Source organism: Lynx rufus, unplaced genomic scaffold (assembly GCF_022079265.1).
Source record: "Lynx rufus isolate CCGP_SWC_20201006 ecotype Redwood Valley unplaced genomic scaffold, mLynRuf1.p SCAF_11, whole genome shotgun sequence".
NCBI classification, from domain to species: domain Eukaryota; kingdom Metazoa; phylum Chordata; class Mammalia; order Carnivora; family Felidae; genus Lynx; species Lynx rufus.
In genome coordinates, this window is record NW_025814825.1 from 20,672,750 (window position 1) to 20,686,812 (window position 14,063).

General features: G+C 56.2%; 1 protein-coding gene across 1 annotated transcript in view; it reads right to left on the bottom strand.

Annotated features, from left to right (window-relative positions):
* Positions 1-14,063, bottom strand: part of ZCCHC24 (zinc finger CCHC-type containing 24) — a 63,703-nt gene that overhangs the window by 12,108 nt on the left and 37,532 nt on the right. The gene's annotated exons all lie outside the window — the stretch shown is intronic.

Below are 14,063 nucleotides of genomic sequence, written 5' to 3' on the forward strand. Positions count from 1 at the left end.
CTACAGGGGTCGCCCGGTCTTCCCCTTCAGCCTTCACACTCCATGTGCAGACACCTTTCGTCCCCATCCAGGGAACACCGGGCGACCCCCAGATAACACCCGGGATCCCAAGGCTGGGAGAGCCACACAAGGGAGACAGAGAACAGAGGAGACGATGGAGGGTACACATCCTTTCTAGATTTCGGGGACCAAACTGTGTGATGGTGGCCAGGAATTCCTTCTCTGACTCCGATGTCGTAAAAAGGCAGCCAGTGGTCGCATGCACCCGCACACAGGTGCTCTTTGGCCACACGGTGGTGTGGTTCAAAGGGTTATTGGGGGGGGGGGGGGGCGCCCGGGTGGCTCAGTCCGTTGGGCGTCCTACTTCGGTTCGGGTCACGATCTCGCGGTTCGTGGGTTCAGGCCCCACATCAGGCTCCGCGCCGGCAGTGCGAAGCCTGCTGGGGATTGTCTCTCTCTTCCTCTCTCTCTGCCCCTCCTCTGCTTGCGCTCTCTTTCTCTCTCCAAATAATAAATAAACTTAAATGGTTATCGGAGAGGCAACGCAGGCACAACGTGTGCAACCCGGAAGGTGTATCTCCCCTCCCCCTGGTCCCGGCCACAGCTCCCCTCGTGGAGGCCTTCTTCATTTCCTTTACACCACCCTGGGATGGCTTCTGCATTTACAAACATACACACCATATAGACACACACTCACGTCCCCATCCCTCACTCGAGGGACACCTTACACCTTCCGTTCTGCATCTTCCCTTTCTTAGCTATCTCGGGCATATTATTATTGTGAGATATGCAATAACACACCTCTTCCCTGCATCAGTACAAACGGCCCTGCCGTGTTCTGTTTAACAGCTGTATAGTGCAGCGTCTATGCGAGCTCTGCGGCGCTCGCCAAGCACCACGACAGAGCACCTGGGTTCTCCCACTCTTCCGCTATCGCAGTGCAACAATGCATAATTGTGTGTGCATGTGTGTGTGTGTGCGTATCACATTTTGCACGCGTGAGGGGATGTGTGGGGGATAAATCCCCAGAGATTAAACCGCGGCGTCAAGGGGGATGCGCACTTTCAATTCTGAAGGATAATGACGCGTTGCCCCCGGCCCCCGCCCCCACCACCCTGCAGGGGTACCAACTTAATGTCCCATTCCCTCGCCAGAATCGCTGTCACTGTTGCCAGTCTAAGAGGTAGAAAGTCTTCTCAGAGTGGCTTTGACTTGTCTTTTATTGCAAGAGAGAATTCCCCGTGCATTTAAGAACCACTGTGCTTCCTTGGTTAATGTGTCACGTGGGTTGATGTATGTCCTTTGTGATCTTTTTTTTTTTTTTCTGCTGGGGTTTGTTATGTTTCTTGTTGACTTGTAACTGCACTGTACCTATTAAAGAGACTAATTCTCTCCTGCGTGGTGTTTTTGGTTTTGGTTGAAGCAGCTTTAACAAGATATGATTCACAGACCCCACATTTCACCTGTACGAGGTGCACAATTCAGTGGGTTTTAGTACACTCACAGAGTTTTATATTAACCCTCACTGCAATCTAATTTTAGAACATTTGGTTGTCCCCCCCTCCCAAAAAAAGAAACCCTATATCCATTATACCCTTCTCACCCTACCCAGCCCTGTGCAACCACCAATCTCCTTTCTGTCTCTAGAGATTTCCCTGTTCTAGATGGTTCATATACGAGGAATCACACAATAATCATCCTCTTGTGTCTGGCTTCTTTCATTCAGTGTAATGCTTTTAAGGATCATCCATGTAGGCGCACGTCTCAGACCTTTATTCCGACTTGTTGCCAGATACTATCCCATTGTGTGGACATGCTGTATTTTATTACTTATTCATCAGATGATAGACATTTGGGTTGTTTCTAATTTGGGGCTATCATGAATTATGCTGCGATGAACATTCACGTACAAGCTGCAAGGTGTTTTATAAACTTGGATTAGTCACCTCAGTATTTGAAAATGGGACACTTCAGGGGCGCCTGGGTGGCTCAGTTGATTAAGCGGCTGACTTCGGCTCAGGTCATGATCTCGCGGTCTGTGAGTTCAAGCCCGGCGTTGGGCTCTGTGCTGACAGCTCAGAGCCTGGAGCCTGCTTCCGATTCTGTGTCTCCCTCTCTCTCTGCCCCTCCCCTGCTTGTGTTCTCTCTCTCTCTCTCTCTCTCTCTCAAAAATAATAAACATTTAAAAAAATTAAAAAAGAAAAAGAGAACGGGAGATTCCACCTAGAAATTGGGACCACATTCGTCCAGAAATCTCTCAGGTGACTATTCACTGAGGCTGAGGAGTGGCCCCATCACAATGACTGCACATCTCCCGTGTCGTCTCTGTTCCAACCAGCTGCTCCCTGCATTTACGTCACGTACTTGGCACTTGTAGGCTTTGGGTCTGACACAGGCTTAAACACACATTCTCCACTGTGGATATTCAAAGTGTGGGTCCTAGACTGGCATCCGCAGCATTACCTGAGAGCTTGTTATAAATGCATGGTCTCAGGCTCCATCTTAGATGGACTGAATGGGAATCTGCATTCCAACAAGAGCCCCAGGGGACCCATGTGCCATTACGTTTAAGAAGCTCTGGGCTACAGGGTGATCCGTCTCTACAGTCATGTTTGGGCAATTGCCCACTCACAAAGTAGCACATAAAGGTTAAGAGCACAGACTCTGGACTGAAATCCCAGCTCTGTGATCTCACGCAAATTACTCGCAAAGGTAATGACACGAACCACCATCTGACTATTCTGAAGATCAAACGAGATAATACACGTAGAACACTTAGAACAGTGCCTGATACCTAAAACAGCAGTATTCGTTATTATTGTTATTTACGAACATAGAATAATAGCAGCATGTAAAGCAATAATTTCTTCCTTCAGGAACCGTGTCTCTTATTCTCAAGAGCCAATACCACCACTTGGTGACAGCCTACTAGAATTTCAGGCAAATCACTGAAAAGGGACATATTACTGAGTGTGTAAATCTAAATTTAGCAAGTGACAACAATACTGCCCTGATCTTTTGGGGCTGCTGCCTAATGTCTTTAGATCTTTATTGGCCTTCCTGGCGGCCGTTACATCCTGGGGAGGACGTTCAGTCTGAGCTCCAAGGCAGGGCTGGCTCTCAGCACTGGCAGGTCTGTGAGGGAGGCTGGTTATGCCGAGGGGAGCACTCAGCATGCAGTCGGCATCCGGGCTCCAGTCAAATTGCGGTAGAGGGGTCAACTTATGCTTTGAGCTCTGTTGGTCTGAGGTCCGTGGGTGTGCAGTGATCCTTCTGACCCCTTCTGGTGCCACCCTTCCTACCTGGTGCCTGGTACCCGCAGCTTCGAAGCAACTCTAGCTTCTATGGCCTCCCTTCCCAGTAATCCTGAAATAAACGCTAGCTGCACTCTTTCCCTGGTGTCTCCATTCATAAAGGCACCTACATTTAAAAGGTGCCTTTTAGGATGGGTCGGCACGGGGTGCCTCACCCATGGTAGCCTGTGAGACTCCTTGATTGAAGGGGGAAATGTGGGGGCCATCACCAGTCAGGCCCACTCTGGGATCTGGCCCTACAGACTTCTTGATTCAGAAACTGACAGGCCCTGCAGCTGGGGCAAAGGGCAGGGGGCAGGGTATCAGAGGGAGGGGGCAAGGCATCCTGGGGTCACTCAGCAGAGTGAAAGGTGAGGAATGGGGCAGAGGCGACTATTTGGTTCCCAAAGAGTCTCTGCTTCAGAAGGAAACCCACACGAAAAAGATGATACAGAATGTGCACCAAAGACAGAAGCAGGCAGATGAGAGGAAGGAGCGAGGGGAGGGTCGGAAAGCACCACCACACCGTGTAATTAGAAAACCAGCCGTTCTGGAGCCATCCATCAGGGAGCGTGAACTGCTGGGCAGGGCCCAGGGACAGGGGCTACCGCCTCCTGCAGGACCAGATGTCCTCAGCACCCCATTCCCACCCTGCCATCAGGCCAGGCACTGGCACCCCGCTGCGTGGGACATGGCTCACACCGTGGATGCCACGGCCAGGTGCCGGTGATCACATTCTGCCTCTGCTGGGACTATCTGGGGGACCCCGAGTGAGTTACTCAACCTTTCCGTGCCTTGGTCTCCTCATCTGGAAACCAGGATCGTGGTGAGGGCCCACCTCCCCAGGCTGCTGGAAGGATGGGAGGCATTCATGCATATGAAGGTGTTAGCTGACAGCTGGACATTACAAGTGCTCACTGAGCATTAGCAATTTCAGGATGATTTTTCTCCTGGGGCTGGTGCAGGGAGGGGTAGCAGCTGCCTTCGGGGCGATGCAGAGGCTGGGGCTGAGACCCGGGGGGGTGTAAATCATAGGTGGAAAGCTCCCAAAGATGGGAGGGCACCTGGGTAAAGGGTGGGCCCACTATCCCCAAAGATGGAGGAGGTGGCAGGCAAAACAGGGACTGCATTAGGTATTTTCACCTTCTGGAATTTTCAGGGAAGAACCAAGAAAGACAGGGGAAGGCCGCGGAAGCTCTGTGGTGCTGCTGGCAGAGAACAAAGGGAAGAGCAAAGAGGGGAGACGCTTACAAGGGGCCACCTGTGTGCGGGACTTTGCGCTCAGGGCTCCACAGCCTATCAGGCTCCCGCTCGACTCTTCCCATAACCCTGTGGGGCAAGGAATATCATCAACCCATTTAACAGATGGCAAAACTAAGGCACAGGGAAGGGGCAGGACTCGCCAAACAGCTTCCAGCGTCTGAGAAGCAGGACTAGGCCCGGCGGGCTTTTCCACGAGGCTACGTTTGGCTTCCCTTTTCTGTCTGTCACCCCCCAAATGTGTCTCTACCACAAAGCTGAGGCCTGTACTCAGAAGAAACGTCCTCAGCCCCTCTGCTCAGCCCAGCCTGGCGGCTCTGCCCTCCTGCGGGTCACAGGGGGAGAAATGGCCTGCAGGGCAGGGGTAAAGAGGCAGTGGAAGCCGGGGAAGACAGGCCAGAGGGCAGCTCTCAGCTCAGCAGCAAGGAGCCGCTTCCTGGAAGGACTTACTCCAACACTGTTTATGCTTACAGAGCAGGGCAGGGCCAAAGGGAGGAGGAATTTTTGATGGAACAAAGACTTCTCTACCCCCCACACTTTCCCCCTGCCTCCTCCCAGAAAGGCCAGCCTCTTCTCATAAACTTCAACATGAAACAGACGCTGACTGCCGACGGCTCTGCAGGGGCCGCCACCCGCCCGGGCTGGGAAGGATGCCAGGCCTGACCTGCTCTCCTGACCCGGGCCCCTGCCACGTACGGCTCTGGGGAATCGCATCAGCCCCGGGCACAGCTCACTGGTGCTCGACACCACCCTGGTAGCACAGACAGGCCCTCTGGGGGCCGGAGAGGCAAGATGACTGGCTCAAGGACACACAGCAAGCCAGGGACTGAGCTGGGAGGAGGGGTTGGATCCTCTGGCCTCCAGACCGTGGCTGGAATCCTTGCGGAGGGCAGCCTGGGAAGTGGGCAGGGGGGGCTGCTGTGGGGGTAGAAAGGAGAACCTGGGCCAAGCAGCAGCTGAAAGCAAAGCTGGGCAGGTTGTGGGCAAGCCTCCTGCTTGGGAAGAGACACAGATGATGCTGACACTATCTGGGCACGGCTCCCTGTTTTTTTTTTTTTCCCAACAGCTCATGAGATTTCTTATGGTTGATGGTAAGATGGTGAGCTGCCTGTCACTGGTGGTATGCAAGCAGAGGTTGTGTAAACCACTCTCAGGGAGGCTGCCAAGGGGACTTCTGTCTCGGTCAGACAGTTGGACCAGGTTACTGTGAGGGCATTTGTAACTCTTGTTGCTGGAGAGGGCCAACTAGCAGGGGTGGAGACAGGGCACTCCCAGACACCACCGGGAGTGGGGCCAAACAGGTATATTTCCTGCTAGATCCCTACAGCACAGTTTGGTGAACAGCCTTCCCGCAGCTTTTAGAAATGACCGTTCCCCCAGCAAATCTATTTCCGGGCAGCCGTCCTAAGGAAACCATCAGAGATACGGACCAACAGGGTGTTCAAGAATGTTCAGCATTGTTTATGACGTGAACAGCTACAATGAGCTAAACATTCAACACCAATGCCCTGGTGCCCTCAATGATGTTACACCCCTCGGATGAATGACAGCAAAGCCGTTGAGATGCTCATGAGGAATTTTTTTGAAGGGTTTGGGGAAATGCCAATAAAGAAAACAGGACAAGGTGACAGGACATGGGCTGCTCCCAGAGTAAACCCATAAAAAGGAAAAGGGTGCACGAAAAGGGCCAGCAGGAAGACAGAAGCCTTCAGAGGTTGCCTCCGGGAGACAGGATCCTCTATTCTAATTAAGGAATTGTCTTTAATGAGTAGGTGTGACTTTGGCGGTTCATCCTGCCGCTCCCTGGCCTGCGAGCCCCTCCTGCCCACGAGGGGGCGCCCTATGCTTTCCCAAGGTGGTGGCAACCCATCAGAGATGGCAACTCTACCCATACTTGTCCCCCCCTTTGCCCCTGCAGGTGTGGCCACTGGGGCTTGCTGGACCCTGGCCGGCCTGCTGCTGGTTCTGTTGGCCCGCACTCATGTCCATAGGGTGGCCCTGCCCCCAGCCACCCAGCAGACTTCCCACCTCCTAGATTCCATCCACTCCCTCAATTTTGAGGACAGCTGGGAAGTATCCGCACCTGTCACATGACATAGAGCTTGGCTGGTCAGTCTGCCAGTCCCTGCCCCTGTTTCCTGGAGTCCCACCCAGAGTGAGTAAGCCTTGAGGGTGAAGCTTGCTGTCCTCTTGCCCCTTTTAGATGGAGTCCCTTTTGCAGGGAGAGGACACTGTCGCCTTTGGTAGCTTGTGGCAGAGAGTCCCAGGGACCCTGGGCCCAGGAGGGGGCAGCAGGGTGGGCCTGCTGAGGCTATGTCCCCTGCATGTCAGGACTCCATGCCGGGTTCTGTTCCCAAGGATGCACGGGCTCTGCTCCCTGGATATAGGGCTCTGGCTGTGGTCCCAGCTGCAGGCCTCACCCCAGCCCTGGCCGCACCACCTCTGCCTGCCTGGGAGAGCAGCCTACGCCCAGCCAAGCTCTGGGACAGAGTAACAGCCACACTCTGGTCAGGGCCTTTGTATTCCTACAACCCCTACCTTATGAGCTAAGTATGATCAGTCCCAGGTTCAGACAAGAACACTGAGGCACGAAGAGGTCAAAGTAACTTGCCCAAGGCCATACTGCCAGCAAGTGGTGGAGTCTGGATCTGAACCCAAGCCATCTGACTCAAGCCCACTCTCTCAATTGCCCTGCAACATGCCAGGATTACACACAGATAAGGAACCCGCCCAGCCAGGATGGGAAGAAACAGGAAACGGCTGCTACTGTCATGGGTCCTGGCATGCTGGGTGGTCCTGGGGGTGTCCCTTCCCCTCTCTGGGCCTCAGATTCTCCATCTCCAGAGTGAGGGTGGCACTGACCGCTAGGCAGGGTCCTCTCCGAGGTCCATAAGTCAACGTGTGCCTGGCAGGCCCATTCCCACTCCCCTCTCTGCTGTGGAGCTCTAGGCCGGCCCACGGTGCATCCAGCTGAGAGGCGAGGGCCGCAGCCAGGAGGAGCAGGGGGAGGAAATAAGGAACAGATGGGCTCCTAACCGGCTCCCTGTCCCACCCTGTCTGCATGCTTTCTTGCAGCCGGGTGCCTGGGTACTCCTGGCCCAGAGTTGGGAGAGGAAGAGCCCCGGGTCTGAGAAGTGCGAGATGCCCTTCCCCACAGAGGCTGAAGGGGCAGGGGTGACTGGTGCATAGTCCCAGGACCCCTTGTGCAGTTTTGCTGGCCCTTCCTAGATAGTTCAAGAGGGTTCTGGGGGCTCTTTCTGGATGCTAGGGCCCCCCCCCCGGAGGGGGGCACTGCCCCTCTCCTGGATCCCCCTCTGTTGAGCCCCCCAGCCTTTCTCAGGCCTACCCTTTTGCCCTCCCTACTGTCTGTCTCGAGACTGGGACAATGGGGAATGAACAGGGGCTGTGGCCAGACGCCCGGGTTTGGGCCCTGGTCCTCCCATGCTCATCTCCAGTCTCTTCGCCTGCAAATGAGGGGGCTGTTCTGGAGAAGCTGAGACACTGACATTTAGTGAGCACTTAGTATGTGCCAGCTGCTTCCCAACGGCAGCCTCTCCATTTGATGGAATTGCAAAGCGAGGCCCAGAGAGGTCAAGCAACCTGTGAGTCGAGACTTGAACCCAATCTGCTAGCTCCAAAGCAACGCTTTCCTCCTTCTGCACAGCCGCTCCATGAAATGGCTGTGAGAAAGTTAGAGAACAGGCCTGTTCCCAGAACGACCCCACCTCTGACCCCCAGCCCCTGGCCATCAGCTCAATTACTCAGTCATTCAACTAACATCGCCTGAGCACCTACTCTGCGCCAGGCTCGGTGGAACATTCCAGGAAGACAGATGAGGAAGGTTCTCACAGTGGGGCCTGCCAACAGGGCCAGCCCTGCGACCCTTTCTCCAACCGTGGCCCACACTGGTTATGGACACCGGCAGCCACACGCTCTGGCCCAAGTGGGACTCAACACCTGCAGAAACAGTCGTGGACCCATGTCCTCAGGCAGAGACCACATTTCACCCTCCAGGTGACAGGCACGGAGCCAGTGCTCGGCACTGGAGATTATCTCTAATCGATGCGACAGCCCTCCAAAATCATCACTCGTAACCCTAATGGCAGATAAGGAAACTGAGGCTTGGGAGAGGGGCAGCGACTTGTCTGAAGTCACATAATGAGTAAGCAATGGGGCCAGGTTCTGAGCTCAAGTCTGTCCAGTGTTGACACCCACGCGTTTCCTTCTCCTGTGCTCTGGGACACTGCTTTAGGGACCCTCCAAAGCCCCCCACACTCACATGTCCACACACACACACGGCCCACAGAGGCAAGCAGGACTGGTCCAGGCAGCTGCAGGCTCTGCGGAGGCCCCAGAGGAAGCAGGGATCAGAGGGACAGGTGGGCTGGGCCACACGGCCTGTGGGCTGCCGGGAGGGAGGGGGGACGAGGCAAGAGGCCACCCTGGGTTTCCTCTGGAGCCTCAAGGGCCCCCTTGTCTGAGCACAGGCGTCCTCGTCACCTCCCCCGGGGCCCCCTCCCCTTTTCTGGGTTCCTGCCGCAGCACAGCATGCGCCCAGAAAGCCCAGCCTCTTGTCACCCCTCCCACCCCGTTCCCAGCCCAAAGCCACCGCAAAAATGCCATCCTGATTCCACAACACTAGGGTTTGTCAAAGTGCCGGGGAACAATGGAAGCTTTCACAGTGCCAGGAAAAGGTCTCAGGAAAACCCTGGGGAGGGGGCATGGAGTGGGGGTGTGGAGAGGAGGGAAGCGCCGAGAGAGAGAGAGAGAGAGAGAGAGAGAGAGAGAGAGAGAGGAGAAAACAAGGGGGAGGCAGAGAGAGGCAGGGAAGAGAGGTGGAGTGACATCAGGAAGAGGGACAGGGAGGGTGGGGAAGGGTGAGAGTGAGCAGGACGGAGCAGAGTCTGGGAGAGGAGGGCCACAGAGTGACAGGACGAGGTGAGAGAGGAGGCGGGAAACGAACTACAGCGGAAACGGACACCCGGAGACCAAGCCCCTCCGGGCCCCGCACCCCACCCTCATGTCTCCAGCCCGGTGCCTGTGCCCTGAGGAGCCCTGGCAAGGAGGCGGCAGAAACCCCTCTCTCCAAACCCCACCCCGAGGCCAGGCAACGTGAAGTGCTTGTGGGCTAAACTTTTTGGAAAGCCAAGACTTTTTAATCACATGAACAACCACTCCCTGAGTTATCTGTTTCCTGCTTCTGGCTTTCCTCCACCAGCAAACCACATGGATCAGAGCTTAGGGGCGGGGAGGGGAAGAGGGGCCGGTCCAAAGGGGTGAAAAACATCCGAATCATAGCGATTGCAAAAGATCTGGATTTTCCTCCCCTCCCGCGGCTGCAGAGAGAACCACTGCCCATCCCGCGGCCACTGTAGGAGATGATTGTAAGACCCGCAACCGCCCTGCGGTTTGCCCATAGCTGGATGCTACTGAGTCGGACAGCCATTTGCTCCAGGTCCCTGCACGTCCCTGTTTGGGTGGCCCATTTGCTCTGCAAGCCCTTTCTTCTGACTGCCGCCTCTCCCGCTCCAGCCACAACCGGGGTTCAGCCAGGCAGTCTCCCTGTGGTTTAATGACCACAGCAGGCTGGGACACCCCCACTCCCTGCCCATCAACCTGCAGGACGGAGGCAAAACACCAAAGGCTCCTTCCCCATCAGGCCCAGATGACCTTCTTCTTCTTCTTCTTTTTTTTAAAGGTTTATTTTTTTTATTTTGGAGAGTGAGAGCGAGAATGATCGTGAGTGGGGCAGAGGCAGAGAGAAAGAGGGAGACAGAGGATCCGAATCAAGCTCTGGGCTGACAGCAGCCAGCCCGATACAGGGCTCGAACTCATGAAACGGGAGATCATGACCTAAGCGGAAGTCGGGAGGCTTAACCGACTGAGCCACCCAGGTGCCCCCCCCACCCAGATGACCTTCTAACCTCGGTTACTTGGAGGCAGCTATGCCCGCCTACAAAACTTACACTCAACGACAACAAAATCATTTTTTTTGCAAATGCTGTGTCCTTCTTGCTCCCCACCCCCCAGGCCCATGCGTTTGCTCCTACTGTTTCCTATGCCCCAAATGTTCTCTACCTCGTGAATGCCCAGGTATCCTTCAAGGCCAAGCTCAAAGGCTCCTGCCTCCCCACTCCTAGACAGAGTTAACTGCCCTCCTTGAGGTGCTTACTTCATCTTCTGAGTCCCAGGCTCCTGCACTGACAACCCTCCCCCAGAGAAGGCCCCAGCTCCCCAAACTCCCAGGGGACTCTGCGGTCTGCACCACTGGCTTGGCTGTGGGTCATGTCCCGCCCTGACCCTGCCTCCAGCATGCCACAGATTTCATCCTGAATTTAACCATTTCTGCCTTCTTATTTCCCATCAGTCTAGAAGGGTGCCGTGGGGGGCGCCTGCGTGGCTCAGTCGGTTAAGTGTCTGACTTCGGCTCAGGTCATGATCTCGAAGTTCATGGGTTTGAGACCCGCGTCAGGCTCTGTGCTGACAGCTTGGAGCCTGGAGCCTGGAGCCTGTTTCGGATTCTGTGTGTCCCTCTCTCTGCCCCTCCCCCGCCTTCAAAACATGGTTTAAAAAATTTTTAGAAGTGTGCCACGGTCAAGCGGAGCACTCCGTATCTCCTGCTTCCCTCTGAGCACCCTGGGTGGGTCTTAGAGCACATGGACCGCTGAGGGGACACTGGTATGAGCAGTGCCCGTGATGGGTGAAGCATGCAGGCCGGGGCTGAGGTCACACGCCAGAGGTGGCAGTGCTGGGGCTGGGCCTGGTGTGGATCCTCCTCTCCCAGAATGCCCCTCCTGGGCTGCACTGACCACTCTGGAGGGCTGCCTCAGGCCGGCAGCGCCATTCCCATAGGCTGGCTGGTCCCCAGCTCTACATCTGAGGCCGTCCCTGGCAAGGCCAGGCCACATGTGACCAGCCCAGCCCTACCTTGCTGGAGGAAGGCTCTGTACTAATCCTAGGGGAGCTGCTGGGGACAGGAAGGCGGTAGGACACGAAGTGGCAATCTTAACCTGGGATGAGGCTTCGGTGTAAGGGCCACGGCCCTGGGAGGAGGGGACAGGGGAACTCAGCTCAAACTAGCGATGGGGAAACGTGTGGAGGGTGGCTGAGAGCCAGAAAAGAAACCTGATCTACCCTGGCCAGTAAAACGCTAAAGTCAGCAGTTTGGGGTCACTCTGGCAGGGGCCAGGGCTGGGGATCCCTCGGTTGCCTGGAGGGGCTGTCCTCACATCAGCCCCTCCTCTCTCTGGGCCTCGATCTCCTCATCTGACCACAGAGGGGTAGAAAGAGAAGTAAGCTGTCCACCTCTGAGAGCTCAGAGCAGGTGAGTGCTGGGGCTTGAGTTGCTCAGGAGACCACAACAGCCACAGACAGGAAAGGACTGTGCCAGCGCTGGCCATGCACCTGACTTGCAGGTAAGCTTTGTTGTGACCCCGTTTCCAGATGAGGAAACAGAGGCCCAGAGGGGTTTAGTCACCTGTCCAAGGTCACCAAGCAAGTAAGAGGCAGGCCTTGAACCCCGGTCTTGCTGGCTGTTGTCCAATTCCCTCATTGCCAAGCGAGGTCCAGAAGACCATGGTTTCAAGGTCACCTGTGGCAGCTGTGATTGGACAGAGCAAAAGTTAAGAGGCTCCTGGGGGCCAGCCCAGGTATCTACCAGCTTTTACTGGGGTTCCACTGCGTCAGATGGTGTTGGAAATCAGAGAATGGGCTACGGGCGGAAGGGTGGGTGTGCCTGTGGACACGTGAGTGTTTGTGTGCAGGCACGCATACGTGTGCCTCTCCTGGTCGCTGCCAGGCATCAGACCACAGCACAAACCTACCTGTGGTCTTCCTCTTCGGGGTGGGGACCTAGCAGAGGAAGAGCTGCTCTTGTGTGACTTTTCCAAACGTTTACAAGGAGGCAGCAAGCCTTTCATTCCTCACCCCCACAGCCCAGGCCGCAGCTGACCTTGCTTTTCCACCCAGGGACTGAAAAAATCTTCAAAACCGTCCCTTCCCCACTGTCCCCAACGGCAAGGGTGCTCAGCGCAGTGTGGCTCTGCACGAGCTCTGCTTTGTGCCCCCAGGTGCCCCGTTCCCCTCCCCGGGTCCCAGGTTCCCCAGCTATACAAGCCTCCCAGTTCCTGCCTATGTGCAGCGTAACCTCCGCCAGCCGTTCTATCCCCGGTATAACCCCTACAGACGGGGAAGGCACAGAGAGGTTGGGAGATTTGCCTAAGGTTGCACAGCCAGGAAGTAGGAGATCCAAACCCAGGCCTGGCTGACTCCGACAGTGCCACGTGCCTCCCAGAGAGCCTCCAGCTCTGATTTTTTTGGGGTAAAAGTGTCCTTGCGCTTGTCTGTGGGCAGCCCCACAAGACAAATAACCCTTCCGGTGCCCTGAGAAGGGAGGAAAGAGAGTGTGTACCCATGTCAGGAGAGGGGGCCTAGCTACTGGTACTCCTCCTCACGTTCAACTCTGTACACACCCGTCTTGCCATCCGGAACACCTCGTCTCCCAGCCCAATCCAGGGGGGGCTTACCCCCTGGAAGCCTTCACACCTGTGAGGGAATGCGGTGTACCTGTGCCCTGCAACCTGTGCACGGGCCCCTCTGCTAGGGCTCTAGGCCAGATCCTTTGAGGCGCTGACACGGTGGCATGAGCCAGACAGACGAGGGACCTGCCCTCAGGGTGGTGTGGGAACCAGGCTGACCAGTGCTAACTATCTCACTCAATCAGCAGAGTGGTCGGATCATCGACCCATTTCCTTTACCGGGGAACGAAGGCTCCTTTCCAGGGTCACACAGCTGCCTTCCGTTTCCCTGACTCCAGATGCCCAGGCTCATAAGTCTAGAGCACAGGTTGTTCCTCAGGCTTGAGCGTGCGTCAGAGCCCCCTGGGGAGTTTCGTTAGAACACAGGCTGCTGGTCCCAACCCTGGGGGTGCAGAACCAATAGGCCTGGGGCGGGCCTGGGAATCTGCATCTCTAACAAGTTCCCGGTGCTGCTGCTGCTGCTGCTAGGCCGGGGACACACATTGGGAACCGTTGCTCTAGATGCGACTGCTGCCAGTCTGTTAGAGGAGCAGCGTCCATCGACACTGTCTTCTGTACCCTGCCCCCCCTCCCCACAGGCCCCTTCTACAGCCCTGGAAACCGAGGCACAGAGAGAAGGCAAATGACTAGCGCAAGCCATGCGGGGAGTGAGGGTCAGCGCCGGGAATGGAGCGCTGGGCTCCTGACCGCCGGAGCTGGGCTGGCTGCGGGACAGTCAGGCTGCTGGGCTGGAGCGGGGCGACGGCTCTTTGAACATGGGACTGGCGGCGGAGGTGGTGGCGGGGTGCTGGGGGAGGGCTGGCCTGGCTCTCCTGGCTCAGCCCCAAACCTGGGGCTCCTCGGCATCTGGAAACCATCATGGGGAACAATGAAGGGAGCAGGGGGCCTGGCTGCTCAGGGCTCCGGCCCCGTCTGTTCAGGAGAGCAGAGGAACTCGGGGCCTACAGGCATCTCCTCCCCGCCCCCCACCACG